At 36.2% G+C, this 19,630-nt stretch overlaps 1 pseudogene; it reads left to right on the forward strand.

Moving 5' to 3' along the window:
• The first annotated feature begins 12,544 nt into the window (after nt 1–12,544).
• Nucleotides 12,545–13,771, forward strand: LOC142855561 (glutamine synthetase-like; annotated as a pseudogene).
• The last annotated feature ends 5,859 nt before the right edge of the window (nt 13,772–19,630 follow it).

Below are 19,630 nucleotides of genomic sequence, written 5' to 3' on the forward strand. Positions count from 1 at the left end.
CCCCTGCAAACCAAATTCACAGAAGAGCCATTCAGATGAACCCCTCTAAAACACACTAATCCCAGCTGACCTGCAAACCAGCACAATCACCATTCATGCTTATGATACAGCAATTGTGTTGTAGTTGCTAGTTGGTACAAAGGGGTCTTTAATCAATCTTTTAAAGATCCAGTCTCTAAAGCAAGGGTTGGAAACCATGTAACAGGTTATTGCTAAGTAATAAATACTAAGGTTAGGTATGAGTCAGTTAGACCCTCAGCTTCAATCTGTAATAACTCTGACTTTTGCCTTTTTATTTATATAAACAATACGTGCACAGTTCAAGATCTTAGCACTAAAAATATTTCTTAAATCAGTGATTCTCAATCTTCTTGATGATGCAACTCTTTAATATAGTTACTTGTCTTGTGGTGACCGCACCCCCCATCAAAAATTATTTTGTTGCTTTTAACTGCAATTTTGCTAACTCATGAATCATGTTGTAAATATCTAGTATACAGGATATCTGATATGGAATTCACAGTTTGAGAAACATTGTCTTAGAAACACTGTCTTCAACATCATTGGTATAACACGGCCCAGGTGAGCAGCAGAGACATGGAATTTCACAGAGCATAGAGGTAGAGAAAAGAGAGACTCTGCCTCCATAGACAGGGAATGAAATCACTGCTTGAAAAGCTTTATCTGGTTTCCACCTGCAGGGTATGACAGGCGTTCACAACCACATACACAGGAGGGAAGCGAGAAAGAAATGTCATCAGAGTTGTTTTATCAAGCTAAAAGTTTATTTAAATTCAATGGTTCTTCTTTATTTACATTTTAAATTATTGTTAATTGATATGTTATTACTGAAATTCAGAATACAATCAATTTTAGAACTGACAAAATAGTTTAGATAAATAACTTAGAAAAAAGTAAATAAAATTGTGTTAGTGCATTAGTTTTGTAACAGCTGGTTAAACAATACATGTCCTCCTCCATATTTCTAAGTTTTGCACAGGGATACCTTTTATAGATAGTATTATTACATGGTAGAATAATAAAGAGACAGTTAAAATATTTTTGAACATATAGTGTACCTTCAAGAAAGATTCTATTTTTAAGATTTCTCCAAATAATAGCTTACTTAAATATCTCAGAGGCAGTTTAACATTAATAGCACATGTAGATTTAGAAGGGTTTTGCTACAGAAGGGAACATTCCAGAAAGTATTAACCTTTTAGGGGTATAATCACACCCAGACTTTTCATAAGAGAAGCCGAGCTTTGGTGTCAGCTTTAAATCACTTTTGGACTGGGTAATTAGCCTTGGTCAACTTAATTAAGGTCCCTGGGGAGGGAAATTCTCAATTGAGAAAATGGACATTCCTGTGAGACCTTTTCCTGATTAATGATTGATGTGACAGTACTCAGTCCACCATGGGAGTTGCCATCCATGGGCAGTTGGTCCTGGGTTGTACAAGAAAGCAGGTTGAACAAGCCAGGAAGAGCGAGCCAATATATTGCACTTCTCTGTGGTTTCTGCTTCAGTTTCTATTTCTATGTATCTGTCTTCATTTCCTGACATGACCCCTTCAGTAATGAATTGTAAAGTGCCAAATGAATCCTTTCTTGACAATGTTGATTTATGTCATGATGTTCATCATAGCAACAGAAACACAAATTAGGACAGTTCCTTTACTCATTTTAATTTCTTAAAATGATTTTTCCTGTTTCTAACTAATTTCTTTTATTGGTCATCAATGTTTTGACAGGTGTCAAAATATTAAACTTTTATTATGAAATAGTCATTAAAAATGTTAGCCTGATAAAACCATTACTGTTGAAAAGACAGCAGATTTCAAAAGGTGTCACTCATCACACTTTTCAGTGTTCTCTCTGGGAAGCCCAAAAATGTGAGCCTAATTTCACCTTGTCTGAAGGCAGACAGTTTGAGGTTGTTCAAATTGTTGATAACAAAGAGGGCTACACATCCTGACCTAGGATGTGGTATGTGGTTCTTTTGACGTGAAGGTGGCCAGTACAGGTAGATCAACTCTACCAGGACAAATGGTCAGAATATGCAAGCGTAATTCTACTTCTTCTTTTGACATAGGAGGATTGACTTTGGGAGTGGCTGCCTTTAGGGTATTTGGTTTAGGGAGGATTCACTGCCTAAACAACAAAATGCTGCTAGTGATTTGATATCTCAAAATATTAAAGCAATTAACTTTTCGATTTTGAATCATATTAAAGAAGTTTTTTGTTGCCTTCTCTCCCCATCGGTATTGGGATATAAAAGTACATTGAAAATTAAATGCAGGGATTTCAGTATTCACTAGAACTCCCTCCCGATACTATATTATGTTTCTGTTTTATTATTTTTACTAACATTTCTGATCCCCATGACCTACCTTGGTAAGTGATATTTTTGTTGAAGCTGGTCTCTGACATCTCTCCTAATAAACAAGTGTAAAAACACATTCATTTCCCATGTGCTAATCTAGACCTTCTGTGATCTTTTGTAGTCTAGGCTGGTCTTTTTGTTATTGACTTCATTTTCTCTGAATTCTGGATTGATCGAATACCTATCACTGAATGCAGCTGTCTGTCATACTAGAGCATCTTATCTTGTCATTTTTTTTTAAATCTCAGATTCAAGTTCTATAATTGAATTTACCTGTCCTCAACCAAAATGTTATAGATATCAACGAGACTTATAAGAAAGTAATGCATACGTATTTTCGTATGTGAAAATTTGCTTATCATTACAGAGTATTGAAAGAATGGCCTCATTAGCCCCTCTATCTAAAACAAGAAAGTACTAACTACATAAATTGAATCATATTTTGTGTGTGTGTGTGTTTGTAAATCTATCCCCATGGAGGGTACTTAAGGGGTGTATTATCTTATATATTGTGTATGTGTTCCATATTCTGTGTGTTTGTTTCCAATGTATATATATATATATATATATATATATATATGTATATATTATACTTGACCACACGGTGTAGTGTAAGCATAGTTTTGTAAGGAATAAAATGTTGCATTCATTATTAATCTTTTACAACTTGTATTTAAAAACAAACAAATGCTTTTGTTCCCACAACAAATAACTCAATCTAGTTAAAAATCATTTTTATCTATATTATTTATTTCATTAAAGGAAACTAATTTAAATAAACACGTTTTAATAATTTTGACAGGTATTTTAAAACAAATATTTTGTATATATACAAGTGAGTGAGTATTTGTTGTATTACATGTAAACAAATGCACAGTGAAGATAAGACACCAAGAAAGGCTAAATATTGGGCCATGGAAAGAAACTGAATGTAGGTAATGAAAATAATAAGTTATGAAAGAGGATACAAATCTATCAACTTTTCTAGTCCTTATTTTGTCATGATTTTTTTTTTTTTTTTTTGGTTTGGGTGGTGGATAAGTGCATATGATGTACTAGATAGATAAGCTTCACAACTTTCATTGTAAATATGATGTCTGACTATATAGAAGTTCACTGAGACATATAGACTCTGAGTCTTGTTTATTTTGGTATGTGGTGCTTGCTTTATTTTATTTACAAGCTTATTTTATAAAAGAATATAAAAAGTAAAAAATGAAAGCAAATATAAACAGTAAAAAAATAATGGTATAACTTTAGAAGAGATTTTTTTTTTGTTTTCTTTGCTGATCAGCATTTCATCTGTGCATAAGATATGTTGTGATTGCAGTCATTTCTCACTGTGCTCTGGCTTCCTTCTAGACCTCACCTTAGACCCCTTTTAACTAATCATTCTCCAGTAGCTACACCATTCAAGAAAATGATACCCCTTCCTTCAACAATCACTAAGGGTCATTGTCTTCTACGGAAAAATTGAGCCTTCATGGACATCTCTCTACTAGTTGTTTGAAGGTGGAGAGCCTAATTGTGTGCAGACATCCATAGTTGCTGTGTGTTATTAGTGAAGAACGAGTGTGCTAGCCTCATGACCACATTAAATGACACTCTTCTACTCTCTGATTCTGAAATCTTTTCCAGACCTTAAATTTCCTGACTTCTGTCTATAATACTCCATGATTATTGAAAAAAAAACAAGGAGGGGAGGGCAGAGCTGATATAAGTGTCCTCATAAAAACTCAGTATCCAACATTTACTTATTCTCAGGATCTTGATCAATTAGAGCCCTTGCATTGATGATCCCTCTCTGTAGAAAGGAACTTCTCCTCCCCAGGCTGAGCCCCACTGGTCCATGGGTATCATTTTCTATTTGTGAGGGCACTGAGGCAATATTTGTGAAAATTTATAAAATATATTCATTGCGGAAAAAATAGAGAACAAGTGGTAACAATCTTTTATGTTATTAGGGAACAAGAATGATGATGCAGTTAATTTTGACTTTATACACCCTATTAATATGTGTGCCAGTGAATTCTGTCATAATCCATAATATTTCAATCTCTTTATTATTACAAAATCACATTACTTATAAATTAACAGTAAGTATGCAAAAATGCAATGCTGGGGCAATACTATTTGCAAACTAATGAAGCACATATATTTGAAATATGAGCCTGGACTCCAAGTATAAAATGGATTATTAACAGGTAAAATGTGATGCAATCTCAATAGAGAAATGAATTGATTTATATATTATAAGTCTTCATTTATACTTTTGAATTGAGTGTAATTTTCCCATAGGCTAATATATTTGAACATGTGGTCCTAAACTGATTGCCCTGTTAGGCAAGGTTACTGAACTTTTAGGGGGATAGAGACTTAGTGTGGACGTATGTCAGTGGAGTTGGGGCTTGATATTTTATAGCCTAACCCTGTCTCTGCTTTCTGACTGCAGCTATAATGTGACTAACTGATGCTATTGCTTGCTACCATGTCCTCACTTCTAGAATAACAGTGTAGTATCAGATTGTCAGTCAAGCAATCTTTTTTCTCTTAATTAAGTAGTTCCTTGTCAATTATGTGGACAACGAAATCAATAGCTAATACACATATCCAAAGGGCAAAAAAAAATGAATCTGAGTCATTCCTGGTGTGCATTCATAAGAAATTTTAAATAATGAGGTATTGGTAATGGAGGTGGTATATTTGAGAGATATTAAGCCAGTATATTTTAAACTCTTGTTTTCGTAAGCATAGTTGCTATACCTGCAAAGGTTCACCCTACATACAGAACTTATTCAACCATATCATTACCAATCAATATATTAGTAGTGTTGAACCCTTCTCCATTTTCCTACTTTGTATATTGTCTGGAAATCTTACAATCAGCTGATTTACAGTCTAACCTAAATAAGATAAAAAGTGGTACAAACAATCACTATTCTTTCTTTCTGGACTACAGAGGAAAGTTGTAATTTTCCACTGAGGAATAAAAAGACCAATATAATAATCATTTTCAAGATAATTTGGAATTTCAACTTTGTCTGGCTTCTCATAAGACTGGAGAAAGGAATATATACCATTTTGCTTAAGTCAAGAGGTGTAAATTTTAATAATCTTCTCAGCCAACTTGACATGTTGAATCTGACATTTAGGGTACCCATTCACCCTTTCAACCTTAAGAACCGAGTTGTCTTGATAGAGTTATGGAGCATCAAAACAGGAGCGTGTTTGCCATGCTAATAAAGAATAGTACCTCATTGGACACCTACTATGTATTAATAGATCCTAACAAATCCAAACTTCATTTGATGCTTCTGAGATGCAGAGATAATATTGGAAATGTCCTACTGGAAACCCTAAAATAAGAGAAACTTCTAACTTTCCAAAAAATATAACCCTGCTCGTGCCAAATGTATTTTGAGCCAAGTTGAGAAACCATCTGAGGACTCACACTATTATAATGGGAGAAAAGAGAATCAATGTTAGGTTCTGTCTCCTCTAGAAGCCATCTGTACAGATTAGCATTTTGCTAGTGAGAAATCTCATGTTTATTTTTTTAATCTATCAAATAAGATTCCAATGATATTTTATTTTTTCCCTCAATACCCTTAACTTAGAAGAGCCTCACACTGCAATTATTGAAAGGAAATCCAGGAGTCAAGACAAACAGGTCAAGTCATCTTATAATTCATATTAATACAGGGTTTCCAGCTCAGTGTGACCCAAACTGCAGAGGATAAACAAATGAAAATTTATTACTCCAGGAGGACATTTATTAGATTGTTTTACTGCAAATGATTGGAAGATTTTTATTGGTTGAGTCTGAGTGAGGAACTGCTGGCATTGCACATGTGTTTACAGAATATAAGAAGCTGTGTGCTCATAAGCAAGATTGGGATAGTATTCCACATAAAGAGGTAAGGTAAGTTATATTTAGTAAGGTATGACTTTGTAAGAGTTCCTTTTCAACCTTCTTAATATTAGCAAAATTTTTCTTAAAAATTTAAAATTGACTGTAAATACAGACTTGATTAAATTAAAGAATCACTATAGAGTTAATAATATAAAATTTACTATGAATTCATCTTAAAAGATAGTATCATTTCTTCAAATGATTTAAATGATCTCAATAATATGGTATGACAGGCTATATACATGTTAGTAAGATTAATTACATTTCTTTCATTTCAAATTTTTACAAAACAGATGCTTCTGAAATTCCTTGTACATATTAATTTCATCATGTACTAGTTCATTTGTAACTAGATAGTTCCATTTTTCCATGTCTTTAAAACTGTAGTTTGGGATGTATATCTATTCTATAGTACATTATTAAAAGACACCTTTACATTTTTTCAAACTATTTTTGTTATTACATCACCTTGAGGGTGACCTTCAAACTCTAAACTTGACTAGTTGAAGAATAGCATGCTTGCCTGAGGACCAATGGCCTCACGACCAGAGAGAGCTAATAAAAAAACAAACCTTGAAGGTATTTTTTTTGCTCAGATTTCATTGGTTAGTACAAATTCTATGTCCTATTATATGGTGTCTGTCACACAGCAATACAATTCTCTGAAAAAACAGCAAGTAATCAAGTAACTTATCAATAATTTTACATTATCAGGGATTAAAAGTATTTATATATTTTAAAATATATTAAGTATTCATTCTGAGCATAGTATATACATGTCCATTAGCTTGTGTGTGCATAAGCATGCATGTGTTTGTGTGTATTGTCCATGACATGGTGCTTGTGTGAAGGTCAGAAGACAATCTAGGGGAGTTGGTTTTCCTTTTCCACCATAGAGGTCTCAGCGATTGAACTCAGTTCACTGGAATAAACAACAATTTGTTCTACCTGCTAAGTCATTTCATAGGTTGAAGCATTTATATTGTATTTAATTACATTAAGTCCTAGTTAATCCTTGGAATTTAAATTAATATTATAAAGTATGATTTTAAAAAAGATATTATCTTTATTATTTTAAGTGTGTGTGTGTGTGGCTATATCTTTCCATGTAAGTGCAGGTATCTGTGGAGAGAAGAAAAGAGTTTTTGTCCCCTGGAGCAGGAATTACTGACAGTTGTGAGCTTGTTGTTAGGAACACGAGTTCTCAGGAATAGCAGCAAGAACACTTAAGACTCAGTCATTTTTCCAGACTATGTTCCAAACTTTGATTTTTAAATGGAAAATACTTTCAAACTTTCGTTAGAGTTAAAATAATTAATGGGGAAATTTATAAACCCAAAATTTGTATTCTACTGCTAAGAGTTACTTTTCATAGTTGACTTACTTATGCCTTGAGGAAATAGAGGGGGATTTAGTCTAGGGAAGAGGGAAGGTGGGGAAGAACTAGGAGGAGTGAGTGGAGTTATGGAAAATAAAGCACATATATTGATGTTCCATATATTTCATGTAAAAATGAAAGGCACAATTATGTTCATTTTACATAATATATTCAAATATATTGTCCTTTACATATCATATACACATGTTAGATATATATTTGATGTCTACATCCAATTGCACTCTAGCTTACTTGTTCGATACTTTACAAAATTAATTTTACTGACCTGGTCTATATGAGATTCTTTTTGGGGAAGTTTCAAATATACTGATGCTTTGCTACAACACTAACCAGAATTTTAAAATTTCTATTTGTGAACTATTTTAGATTCTAAATACATTCATCTTTCAATGTCTGGCTGATTGCACATAGTATAACAGTATAGCATTCTTCAGATCTGTCCTGCTCTCTGAAAATGTAGCTTTCACTTTCTGCTGAAGCAATTATAATATTATACTTAGATGATATTTATGCATGAATATAAATTTAGGCATATATATGCTTCCATGTGAATGTTTATTTATTATAAATAGCCGTCTGTGTAAATAGAGACTGTGCTTTCATTTCCAAGCCACTCAGACTGGAAAAAAATCACATAGAAACTATATTAATTGTGATATGGTTTGGTCAATGGCTTATGCATATTCGTAGGTAGCTCTTATATCTTAAATTAACCGATTTCTATTAATCTGTGTAATAGAGGCTGTGGCTTACATGTGAGGCATGTTGCTCCTTTGGAAGCTACATGGCATTTTCTCAACTCTTCCTCTTTCTCTTCCTCCTCTCTCTCTCTCTGTTTGGATTTTTCACATGACTTTATTCTGCTAAATCATTGGTTAAAAAAGCTTTGTTCTTCAGCAAATAAAAGCAACACATATACAGAAGGACATCCCACATCACATCTGTCTATTGAACTTTTAAACTATGTTCACACCTTAGCTATTGTGGAAAAAGAGAAAATACCTATAATCTTTATTTTTATTTTATTTAAAGTAGATAAACTCATAGCAGACCTATCATATTTAATACAATAGTTCATTTTATAGTTTTAAGGTCTCTTTTCTCTATATGGTTTCTCAAATGACTATGCAAAATTGTATCTGCTTCAGAAAGTTCAAAGTCTCCTAACTCTTGCTGGCATGTACTTCACAGGAGTTCTTCTGAAAGCTAGGAACAGGCCTCATAATTATAACTTTACACGTGTTTTATGATTAATGGTCTGAAATATTTTTATGTGTGCATTGGACCTATTTTATTGCATTATTTTTAAAAATGTCTACCCATGTATATTGTCTATTTGTAAAAATTAGTTTACCTAATATTTTGTTTGCTTGGTCTGGTTTTGCTCCTTATTTGTATTACTTCATCTTGTTTTTGTTATAAGATTTTATTAAAATATTATTTGTAAGATTTTATATCTGGCCTGATGAAAATATTATGTCCATTATTGGTGAAGCCCCAAGGATCTTGCTGCAAGTGGATATTATCTCATTATTCATATACTTTATTGTTACAGCACAAGCTACCATTAAATTGTGAAAAAAAATCTCTTCTAAAACAACCTAATTCCTACTTGTCACTTTATTCTGTGAAATAAATAAAGTGTAATTACATCAGTGGTATTAGTTTTCCTCATATTCTGATGACGCCAATTACTGATGTGTGGTTAAACTGTACATTTGATTTGAAATTTAAATCAAGGATAATTAGTAAGAATGGTGGTTGCTGATAAAATTGTAACCACTTTATATTAAATGTGATATCTTCTCTATCACATTTATAGACATAAAAAAATTAAAATAAAAGATGGAGAGGAAGAGCTGTACCATTGACTGCTTTTTTAGAGGGCTGAGTTTCAATTCCAAGGACCTATCTGACAGCTCACAATCATATGTAACTCTAGTTCTAGGGAGTCTGATGTCCTTTTATAACCTTCAAGGTTACCAGTTATGCACTCATTGCCTAGACATGTGTGCAGGCAAAACACTCAAACATATAAAATGATAATTAAAAATAAATTAAATGAGTTAAGTGGAAATAACAGTAAATATCATCTATTTTCAAACTGTTCTATATTGTGTGAAATATGATTTTTTTAGAAAATAGTCCTTGAGCAGTAGAGGAGAGGGTGCTTGACCTAGCATTGTCCCATAGTCACAGTGATGACTATCTTGAATAGCACAGTAGAATCTTCATCCTGCAACAGATGGAGATAGAGATAGAGACCTACATCAGAGAACTGGACTGAGCTCCCAAGGTCCAGTTGAAGAGCATAAGGAGGGAGAATATGAGTAAGGAAGTCAGGACGGTGAGGGGTGCGCCCACCCACTGAGACAGTGTGCTTGATCTAATGGCAGCTCACCAAAGCCAGCTGGACTGGGACTGAACAAGCTTGTGATCAAACTGGACTCTCTGAATGTGGCTGACAATGGGAGCTAACTGAGAAGCCATTGATAATGGCACTAGAATTTGTCTCTACTGCATGCACTGGCTTTTTGGGATCTTGGTCTGTTTGGACGCACACCTTTCTAGGCCTGGATGGAGGGGGGAGGGCCTTGGACTTCCCACAGAGCAAGGTACTCTGCCTTCTTTTAGGATTGGAGGAGGAGGGGAAGGGGGAGTGGGGGAGCGGGGGAGGGGATGGGAGGAGAGGAGGAAGTGGAAATTTTGAATGGTATTATTTATAAGGCAATAAAAATTTAAAAGAAAATTCTTGTACTTTAAATTATTTGTCTGTACCTAAATGAGCTGTGCAAATGAATGTATTTGCTTTAGGAGACCAGAAGAGGGCATAGGATGAAGTAGAGGGTTGTGAACTGCCATGAGGTTTTTGCAAAATGAATCAGATCTTCTGGAAGAACAGTAAGTGATCTATACCACTGAGCCATGTCTCCACACCCTCAAAAGGTTTTAAGGTCTGAAGATGTCTTTAATAATATATAAAACACATAAAACCCATTTAGAATTATTTTCTTAATAACTGAATTGTTTCCTCTGTGAACTACAAAATTCATGGTGTTTGCCTAAACACAGCCCCATGAAATGACATTTATTTTAGCATGACAATTTTCAGATGACAAAACATAACGATTTGTTCAAAATTATGATGAACAAGAAATCTGGCAAAATGCAAAATGTAATTAGAATATCCATTTGAAATATACTTATTAATAATCTTAACACTACATGGAGTTTTCAGAATTTCAACACTGCAATTAAATTAACACTGTTTGTGCTTTCGGTATTTAAATTCTGAAATTGCAAGCAATAACCATAAAATGAAGTAATAAATAATGATAATAACTAATTACCACAGAAATGGAACAAAACCATAGTAATAATTACAGTTTTTATTGACAACAGCTCCTTTATAACACTCCAACTGACTGGGTGATTCTACAAATATAATTTTTATTGCCAACAAAACTTTTGGTCTCTATTATCAAATAAAGTAAGCAGGGCCCAACTATATTTAGTCACATGACACTATTGTCAGTTCAAACAAACAAACAAACAAAAATAAGTAGGTATCAATTATTTATTTTGTGATCCTTATGTACACTCTAATAAATGCATTGATTAAAGAGAAGTTCAAAACAAATTTAATTATGAGTCATTCAAAGAATAATTGCTGTTGTTTTAAAATTCAAAAGAAAAGAATAATGATTGTGCACGCACACACATACATTACATGATTCTTCCTTCACATACACTACAGAGGTTGTATTTTTGAGTCACCGATTACAGAAATTTTCTAGGAGTTATGTAATTGTGAAATAAAGCTTCTAGAATATAGATTCTTTGTTAATGGAGCATTCTATATGACCCCAGGTGAAAGGTTTCCTGTTAGATACAGAAAAATTATTAGGGGAATATATTATTTGAAATACAGGAGGTCTGAATAGCAATGTAATTTTAAGAATATTGCATATTTAAATGTGAAGAGCAAAAGAGCAGTGTTTCTAGAAAAAAACTGAACAAAATAACTGCTACCTCAGAGTTGTTAATAATTTCTTAAGCACAATGCAAAAATAGCTAGCATTGAAAAAATATGACTAAATTTATTTTAAAAGTTTCAGAAAATCAGTTATAAAAATATACCACCTCAAAGATAAAGTTAATAAACACATCATGAGATATCAAGATAGTAGTGATAAATATATGAACGTGTGTAATGAAAGTCCTGCTTGCTTGTTTGGTTTGATTTTTGTTTGGTTTTTGGTGCTTGAATGTGTTTCATTTCATATAAAGATAAACAAAAGAAAACAGAAGAAAAGACCAGACAACTGTTTATGAATACATTTTCAATGTCAGTATCTACTGGACAAGTTCCCTAATCTTAAGAAAATCTGATAAATCCAGAGTAAACATTAACGGGCTTCAACATATATTTGATTGGTCTAAGGATCCATCTATGTAGAAAAACAAAATGGGTGTTCACGGAAGCTAACAGAAAACTTAAGTTGGAATGAGGCTTTGAAAATTATTCAAAATAATTCATTACCGTTGATAATATACGCATACATTGTTTACTGATTCTACTCACAAGAATAACATTAAAAATAATGATATTCCCAAACTGGACTGCCAAGCCAGGCTTAATACATGGGAGGTACTTGTTTCTATTGTAACTTGTTTTTTTCATATTTTGTTGATTCTTATGGGAGGCTTGTCCTTTTCTAAGCAGAAGTAGAAGAGGACTAGATTGGGGATGGTAACACAGCAGGGTGGAGGGGAAAAACTGGGAAAACAGGAGAAAGGGGAAACAGCAACAAAGATGTAAAATAAAAATTGTATTTCTGGAGAGCCAAGAATGGAAGCAGAGCGCACCGTCTTAGCCCCACACCCATCTCCTCTCTGCTCTCTTCGCCTCGCTCTCGTGGTCTGTCCACCCCATCCATCATCCCGCCGGCCACCACTAAGAACACCTTCCACCATGGCCACCTCAGCAAGTTGCCACCTGAACAAAAGCATCAAGCAAATGTACATGTCCCTGACCCAGGGTGAGAAAGTCCAGGCCATATATATCTGGGTTGATGGGACCGGCGAAGAGCTGCGCTGCAAGACCCGCACCCTGGACTGCGAGCCCAAGCGTGTAGAAGAATTACCCGAGTAGGCTCTAATACCTTTCAGTCTGAGGGCTCCAACAGTGACATGTATCTCAGGCCGGTTGCCATGTTTCGAGACCCCTTCTGCAAGGAGCCCAACAAGTTGGTGCTCTTTGAAGTTTTCAAGTATAACCGGAAGCCTGCAGAGTCCAATCTAAAACACAACTGTAAATGGATAATGGACATGTTGAGCAATCAGCAACCCTGGTTTGGAATGGAGCAGGAATATACTCTCATGGGAACAGACGGACACCCCTTTGGTTGGCCTTCCAAAAATGGCTTCACTGGGCCCCAAGATCCATACTACTGTGGTGTGGGAGCAGACAAAGCCTATGCCAGGGACATCATTGTGGCTCACTACCGGGCCTACTTGTCTGCTGGAGTCAAGATTACAGAAACAAATGCAGAGGTCATGCCTGCCCAGTGGGAATTCCAAATAGGACCCTGTGAAGGAATCCGCATGGGAGATCATCTCTGGGTGGCCCGTTTCATCTTGCATTGTGTATGTGAAGACTTCGGGGTGATAGCAACCTTTGATCCCAAGCCCATTCCTGGGAACTGAAACGATGCTGGCTGCCATACCAACTTCAGCACCAAGGCCATGCGGGAGGAGAAAGGTCTGAAGTACATTGAGGAGGCCATTGAGAAACTAAGCAAGCGGCACCAGTACCACATTCGCTCCTATGATCCCAAGGGGTGGGGGGTGGACAATGCCCGGCACCTGACTGGATTCCATGAAACCTCCAACATCAACGACTTTTCTGCTGGTGTTGCCAACCACAGTGCCAGCATCCGCATTCCCCGGACTGTTGGCCAGGAGACTGTTGCCCTTCTGTCAATTGTGACCCCTTTGCCGAGACAGAAGCCATCGTCCACACTTGCCTTCTCAACGAGACTGGCGATGAGCCGTTCTAATACAAGAACTAAGTGGACTAGGCTTTGAGTGATCCTGAGCCCTTCCTAATCATCCCACTCCAACTCTTTCCTGTCCCAGTTGACCTCACTGTAACTCAAAGGATGGAATATCAAGGTCTTTTTATTCCTCTTGCCCAGTTAATCTTGCTTTCATTGGTCAGAATAGAGGGGTCAAGTTCTTAATTTCTACACACCCAACCCTCTTCTTTTTTTCTATCTAACTTTTTAGTGGGTGAGGGGGAGGGAAAGGGAAGGTAACCTTCATCTCATCAGGAATGCATGTCCAGTAGGCATAGCTGTCACAGAGCGGGTATATTTGTGAGAGGAAGAATTTTTCTTCAGGATAGTTGAAAGCACGGGTCCACTGCTTGCATTGACTATTCCCTGTTGGTGGAGAGCTGTTAGTTCTTCAGCTAACTTTCTGTTCCAAATGGAAGGTAGGTGAGGAGCAGTTGGAGGTTTCTCCCCTGTACTGTGTTTCCCTTGCTTGGGGGAGTTTATGCCCTCCATGAAGACAGCTCAGTGTGTCGCCTGAGGGACAGCCCTGCTGTAACAGAAGAAAAGGTTCTTAGTTCTTGGTCCTCCATTTATAACAAAGAGCAGAGTAGTATTTTTATATTTAAATGTAAAAACAAAAAAGTTATATATATGGAAAAAATTGGATTTCTGCATGTGCTAAAAGACAGGAACCAGGAGTTACATGACAGTGTTATTTATGAATACCCGAGACTGTAAACATAAAGCAGAAAGTGAAAACATATAACCCAAACTCAAAATCTATTTTGAGAGGACTTGCTACATTGTGATATGGATATGCACTGTGATAGTGTGTTACATTGAATTGTCTGTGTGTGTTGCAAACACATGTGTGAACAAGCGTGCAACTGTTTGTCCATTCCCATGAATGGGCCAGTGAATGACATTTGTCATCCTGTTTTACTGCTCCCCATCTCATTTCTATGAGATAGGGTCTCTCACTGAACCTGGAACTTACTATTTTATTGGCTGTTAGAGCTGATAAGCTAGCCTCAGTAATCTTTCGGTCCACATACTCTTTATCCTGAGCATATGCTTCCTCTCTCATTTATGTCATCTCTATTCAACTATTTCTCTAAATGATTTTTTTTGAGTTGGAAGAGGGTATGGTTCCATATAGATTTTCATATACTTTTCATTTGATTAAGCCTTTCACCTGTGTAAATGGTGAACTGATGTTATTCGCATGTGGGTGCCAGCAATCTCAACTCAGGTCCTTATGCTTTTTTTTTTCTGAGTAGTCTTTGCAGCTCATACAATGAGAATCAATGACATATGACTACCCAACATGCAGAGACAATCTCACAAAGTATAATTTTGAGTGGGTGATTCTGTAGGTGACCCATCAAAATAAAATTTCAAATAATTTGACAAATAGCAGTTATAAAAGTTAGACCATTATTTTCTCTGTGTGTAGAGAAACGGATTGTGACCCAGTGGAAATATCAGGATTTGTTTTTTCCAGAATGGAATGGTGATCATTGAGTTGTCCATTTAAGTTATGGGCACCTTTCTTGGATCATGTTCTTTAATTCATATTCTACTATAAGGTGGTTTTACATTGTGTTGGTATAATGTAAAATATATATTTGTAACATACAGACATACCAGTAAAAGATGCACTCTGACCTCAGTATTCAATGAAATTCAATACCAGTAGTTATAGAGTCCCTGCTTGCTGATGGTAAAAGAGAAATAAAAAAATGTAATAACCAATATTAGATATAAAACTGAAATTTTTCATTCACTTTAAGAAACACCATGTTACTTTTGATGTTACTTTTGAGTTAGAATTTATAGATGAAATATTTGATATTTCTTCTTTGTATCTACATAATATAAAAACTAACCTAATGCTTTTGAATCCTTTTTTTGAAAACAGAAAAATGTTGAATATGACAACTATTGTGTGGTTGTTTAAATGAGAATGGTCTCCATAGGCTCATATATTTTAATGTTTACTCATCAGGAAATGACATTATTTGAAATAAAAGCATTAAAAGTATTAGGATGGCTGGCCCTTTTGGAAGAAGTGTGGCACTGGGAGTGGATCCCGAGATTTCAAAAGTCCATGCCAAGTCCAGAGTCACTCTCCACCTTCAGATAAGGGTGTAGCTCTCTCTGCAGGCCACCATGATCATGTTGCCTATCATGATGATAATGGAGTAAACCTCTGAAACTGTAAACACCCCCCAATAAAGCTCTCTTCCATGAGAATTGCCTTGGTTACGGAGTCTTTCATAGTAATAGAACAATGACGAAGATATATTGTGAAATGTCTTATTTTGTAACTTGGATAGTTGGACTATTACATAAAATATCTTAGCAAAAGAAGCTTAAGGAAGGAATACTTTGTACTGATCTATAATTCATGTGCACTTACACCACGGTAAAGAAGTTAGCATTGGAACAGCTTGAAGTAATTTGTTACAAAGCACCTGCAGTTAGAAGGGGGCAATGAGTGTTTGCGCTTATCTCATTTTCTCCTTTTAGGCAATCTAGGATCCTAGCTCAAGGATGCCACCAGTGATCAGATCTTCTCAATATGAATAACCCAGTCAAAAAAATTTCCTACTATCATTCATAGAGTTCCTTGCATAGAGAACCTGCTGGTAATTCTAGGTTTTTTCTAATTGACAATTGATATCAACCAATATAATATCAACAACAATTAAATGAATTTATGATAGAGATAAAGATTGTTGTCTTAATTAGGGCTTTTGTTTTTTGCTGTGAAGATATAACATGACCATAGCAATTAAATAAAACATTTAATTAGGGTGACTCGCTTACTGTTTCAAAGGTTTAGTCCATTTTCATCATGACACGGAGCATGGTGGAGGGCAGACAGATGTGGTGCTGCACCTGAGAGTGCTACATCTTGCAGGCAACAGGAAGTTGACTGAAAGTCACATTATGGGACACCCGAGCAAAAGAGACCACAAAGCCCACCCACACAGTGACCCATGTCCTTCAACAAGGCCACACCTCCTAATAGTTCCATGTTTTGCCAAACCACCACATTCTGTTCCATGACCCCCAAAAGCTTACATACATATTAAAATGAAAAAAAATGCATTCAGTCTAACTTCAAAAGTCTCCATAGTCTATAACAGTCTCAAAGTTATTTTAATCTCCAAAGTCTCTTATTATATGCATGATAATCTGTTAGTTGTAACCCCCCTATAAAAATCAATATCAAAAAGCAGATCACATACTTCCAGCATACAATAGCAAAGGATACGCATTCAAAATGCAGGGAGGGCAGCATAGCACGGAAATGCTGAAAAAAAGCAAGACCAAAACCTATGTGGGTAAACTCCAAACTTTACATCTCTGTGTTGGATGGGAAAACACTCTCCGCTTCTCCAACTCCATTCAGCTTTGTTGCCTACAGCATTGTTTCTCTTATGCTGATTCCATCTCTCCTAGCAGCTATCCTAGGCAGGTGTCCCACAACTTTGGCATCTCTAACATCCTGGGTCCTCCAAGGGAATCCAGGCTTCAATTTTATAACATCATGAAATGGACTTTCTCTTAGGGCTCCATTCAGGGCCACTGCTGACACATGCCTGGTCTCAGCAGCATTCTTTGGGTGCAGAAGCAAATTATATAACCCATTTCTTCTATGCTTAACACTAGAGCTAGAACCACATGCCTGAAGCTTCCAAGTTCTGCTGCTTGCTGTGCCTGAAACATGTAATTTTCATTATTATATCTTTACAAGATTTCTGTCTTTCATTGCCTAAGCTTGCCTGACCTGAAACTTGCTCTGTAGACCAGGCTGGACTCAGACTCTGAAGTCCACTAACCTCTGCCTTCCCCGTGCTGGAATTAAAGGTGTGCCTGAACACACCCAGCTCTAATATTTCCAAACACTGAAAATTTAGCTGGCTAGCATCTTGCCCTGCATTCACAATTCCCTTTATTGTATTTATTAATACTGTTAGTTTCTTGAACATGGATTTATCTTTGGTTTACTTCCTAGTGCTTTTTTCTCTTCAAAATTTACTTCCTTTGTAATTTGCTCTACTCAGCTTGCTCCTTTTCATTTTAAGTCTTTATTAGAGCTACCACTAATATCCACACAACAGTCTATATAAGGCTGTATTGAAATATCTTCTTCCAAAGGAATTAACCCAAAACCATTCATTATAGCCTCATGAAAACCCTTCAGACAAGGATAAAAGGGAACCGCTTTCTTCACCAAAATATCAGAAGAATGCTCTCTAGGTAACATACGAAAATTCTTCTACTCTGAAACCTCTTGAGTGAACCCCCTAAAGTTTGAAAAAAACAATTAACACCACTATCTTCCATGTTCCTATTAGTATGGCCCACTAAGCAGTACTTAAAGCAGTCCACTACTGTCCAAATCCAAATTACCAAAGTCTAAATTTCTCCAAAGAAATACAAAGTCCAACCTATCACAACAGTACTCCAGTCTGTAGTACTAACATCTGTCTTGGTGATTTTATTACTGTGAAGAGACACCATGGTTTTTTATAAAGAAAATCTTAAATTGATGTGACTTGCTTATTATTTCAAATGTTCAGTCCATTATTAGTATGAACTAGATCATGTGGAGTGCAGGCAGATGTGGTGCTGGAGCTCAGAGTGCTATATCTTGCATATAATAGAAGGTCAACTTAAAGTCACACTGAGGGCAGCTTGAGATTTTAGATGAACACTGAGATTATAATATGAACATAATTTTATTGTACAAAAGGCCAAAAAATTTAGTATTCTCTATTTTGGCTTTTTAATACTGTTTCTGTTCTAAAATCTATTTTCAACCCAAATATACATTGCAATTATTCTTCTAAATTTCAAAGCATATGAAACTCTTCTGTTTATTTCCTGTAAGGGCATATATTTATTTCTTACATATATTTTGGATACATTTGGAAATAATGATTTTTTTCTGTTTTTTAATTTTTATTTTTCCATTCAAAAATTTACACTTCCTCCCCTTCTCCCATTACCCTCCTGCTCCCCATTTCCCTTCCTTTCTCCCCCTCCCTCCTTAAGAGAGGGCACGGTACCCTGCCTGTGGGAAGTCCAAGGCCCTCCCTCCTCTATCCAGGCCTAGGAAGGTGTGCATCCAAATAGACTAGGGTCTCCAAAAGCCAGTACATGCAGTAGAAATAGGTCCTAGTGCCATTATCAATGACTTCTCAGTCCGCCCCCATTGGCAGCCACATTCAGAGAGTCCAGTTTGATCACAGGTTCGTACAGTCCCGGTCCAGCTAGATTTGGTGAGCTGCCATTAGATCAGGCACACTGTGTCAGAGCGGGCACTCATGTTCGTGACTTCCTTGGTCATCTTCTCTCTCCTTCTGCTCTTCAACAGGACCTTGGTAGCTCACTCCATTGCTCTGATGAGAGTCTCTTTCCTTATCTCCATCCATCTCCAGACAAAGATTCTATGGTGATATTCCAGATGATCATCAGTGTGATAGTGAGGCAAGGACAGTTCAGGAACCCTCTCCTCTGTTGCCAAAGGACCTAGTTGGGGACATCCCAGTGGACACCTGGATCCACTCTATAGCCAAGTCTCTTGCCAACCCTAAAATGCCTCCCTTAATGTAGATATCTTCTTCCCTGCTTCTATATCCGCCCTTCCTCCATCTCTACCCTCCCACTCCCCCAAGCTTTCCCCAGTTTTTCCGTTCTTTCTTCTTACTCCCCCTCTCCCCTTCCTCCATCCCCACCTTTACCTCTACCCCTACCCCCATGCTCCCAACTTTTGCCCAGCGATCTTGTTTGCATCCAGTTTCCAGGAGGATCAATGTATGTTTTTCTTTGGGTTCACCTTGTTATTTGGCTTCTCTA

This window comes from Microtus pennsylvanicus, chromosome 8, assembly GCF_037038515.1.
Source record: "Microtus pennsylvanicus isolate mMicPen1 chromosome 8, mMicPen1.hap1, whole genome shotgun sequence".
In the NCBI taxonomy this organism is placed as follows: Eukaryota; Metazoa; Chordata; class Mammalia; order Rodentia; family Cricetidae; genus Microtus; species Microtus pennsylvanicus.